This window comes from Oratosquilla oratoria, chromosome 18, assembly GCF_046742065.1.
Source record: "Oratosquilla oratoria isolate Oo_2021 chromosome 18, ASM4674206v1, whole genome shotgun sequence".
Lineage (NCBI taxonomy): Eukaryota > Metazoa > Arthropoda > Malacostraca > Stomatopoda > Squillidae > Oratosquilla > Oratosquilla oratoria.
Genome location: NC_134794.1, coordinates 22,565,509 through 22,568,008, shown reverse-complemented (window position 1 = coordinate 22,568,008; position 2,500 = coordinate 22,565,509). Strand labels below are relative to the sequence as shown.

Sequence of the window (2,500 nt, the reverse complement as noted above, 5' to 3'; positions counted from 1 at the left end):
CTCTCATCTGTTTTAATCGAAGTAAAACTCTCATTTAACTTCTTCATTTATCATTCTGTAACCGTGATATATTCTATTATATATTATACTTTTCCATCAAAACCCACTCTTTGTACAACAAAAAATAAAGAAAAGATAAAAAAAAACATCAGTCTGCGGAACTACTCGCCCACAAACACAAGACGGGTGAGTTTGAGGGCGTTACTCATCTTGTACCTTTTCTCCTCTTTTCGTCCTCTTTCGCTCCCTCGTTCGGAATCCCCTTCACCCAACCGAACGATATTACACCCTGTGACCATTACCCGCCCATCCCCGGCCCGAGGCCCGGCCCAGACCTACCCGACTCGACCCGTTGGGCCGCCACCCAAGGCCCACCCAGGAGAGCGCTTTCCCCGCCTGCCGACAAGGGCGACTCAAGTGTGGTCTCGTATTTGAAGATTCGTCCTTATAGGGATGAAGGTGAGTGTGGGGTGGGGGGAATAGATGAATTTGTTAGTAAAGATTGCGGTGATGGTGAGGCAAATGGCAGAGTGAATAGGAGGCCCTATGTATATACTGTAATAATATGATAATGAGAACAATACTTCATTGTCACTCTGTAAAAAAAAGTCATGAGACTTCTTGGGAGAAGCTCATCGGCTATATAAACTACAACATTAAACTATTTTCACAAATATTACACATATACACCATGGCCATACATACAAAAGTAACACACAAGGACAAAATACTGGAGTGCTAGCACCATCTTAGCGTTTATCGTAGTGTGGTATCGCAACTGCGAACATCCAAGTCTGCCCTATGCACAGATATCCTTCATTACTAATACCTGTTTATATACAGTAGTTTCCTTGTATTCATGCAACAACAATGAGAAGTGAATTTGCCGTGCATTTGACCGCATCTGATAAAAGAAAGGAGACGATAATGGATGTCATGAACTTTAACCTGTTTATGGTGCCAACCGTTTTCATCCGTTTTTTCTTCTTCTTCGTCTTCTTTTCTTGGTGCCATCAGACGATTTTATTCGGTCCAAGAAAAAAAAGAAAAGAAAGAAAAAGTAATCCAGGACCGGTGACCTCAGCATTTGGACTCCAGGGACAATGCCCTCATCTTTGCCATATGTGTTCGGGCTTCCAGAGTAAGTGGAAGTCGCCGGAAGCCGCTGGATCCGAATAAAAGACCGCGTCGCGTATGGCACATCTGAAACCACCGCACTACTCAGCACACCATTAGCGGCGAGGACAACACCCCATGAAGAACCTCGTTACGATTGAAATCGTCACCTTTGCCCTACGCACTGGGGCTGCCAAATTAGGTGGCCATCCCCAGTACCCAGCGGAGTCGAACTCAGGCCCACGTGGTGTAAACCGAGCTCGGAACCAGTGCTTCGCAGCAGAGAACACTGTTTACCTCCACTCAAACCCTTCACTATAATGACGAGCTCCACATAATTTGTTTTGGTCAACGCCACACGATTTTATTCAGATCAGGGCACTTACCCTGTAATGAAGCGGGTTAAGCGTCTCTCTCTCTCTCTCTCTCTCTCTCTCTCTCTCTCTCTCTCTTTTCTATCTCTTTCTCTCTCTCTCTCTCTCTCTCTCTCTCTCTCTCTCTCTCTCTCTCTCTCTCTCTCTCTCTCTCTCTCTCTCTCTCTCTCTCTCTCTCTCTCTCTCTCTCTCTCTTTCTTTCTGCGTGGGGTACTGACAGCATCATTTTTTATGAAGTAATTTTTTTAGACTTTAGTGGCATCCCTACGGATCTGAATCGCATTTTTGTGACTTATTTCCATTGGAAAATAATGTTGACCATACTTAAACCTCCAAAACCCCTCCGTTTTGCTAGCGTTTCTTAAATTTCTCCCGTACAGCCTCTTTGACGCCCTATTGTACACGGGGAGAGAAGCACTAGTTCATCCGATGAAATACAGTGTTCTCGTTAAACGGGTTTAGGTTAACCGATCCTTGGCTCACTTAACTTGCAGATGAGGCTGCGATGGACAGGTGATGCGGAGGGGCTGTGTAGCCTTCACCCGTCTAATACTTTCCATCTCCTGCCTATGTATTTGTTTACGCTCTTGTACCTGAACTCCTGTGTGTGTTTGTGTTTGTGTGTGTGTGTGTGAGTGTGTGTGTGTGTGTGTGTGTGTGTGTGTGTGTGTGTGTGTGTGTGTGTGTGTGTGTGTGTGTGTGTGTGTGTGTGTGTGTGTGTGTGTGTGTGTGTGTGTGTGTGTGTGTGTGTGTGTGTGTGTGTGTGTGTGTGTGTGTGTGTGTGTGTGTGTGTGTGTGTGTGTGTGTGTGTGTGTGTGTGTGTCTGTGTGTGTGTGTGTGTGTGTGTGTGTGTGTGTGTGTGTGTGTGTGTGTGTGTGTGTGTGTCTGTGTGTGTGTGTGTGTGTGTGTGTGTGTGTGTGTGTGTGTGTGTGTGTTTGTGCGTGTGTGTGTGCGTGTGTGTGTGTGTGTGTGTGTGTGTGTGTGTGTGTGTGTGTGTGTGTGTGTGTGTG

At 45.8% G+C, this 2,500-nt stretch overlaps 1 protein-coding gene across 1 annotated transcript in view; it reads right to left on the bottom strand.

Annotated features, from left to right (window-relative positions):
- Positions 1–2,500, bottom strand: part of LOC143035117 (uncharacterized) — a 76,939-nt gene that overhangs the window by 31,766 nt on the left and 42,673 nt on the right. The window lies entirely within an intron of this gene.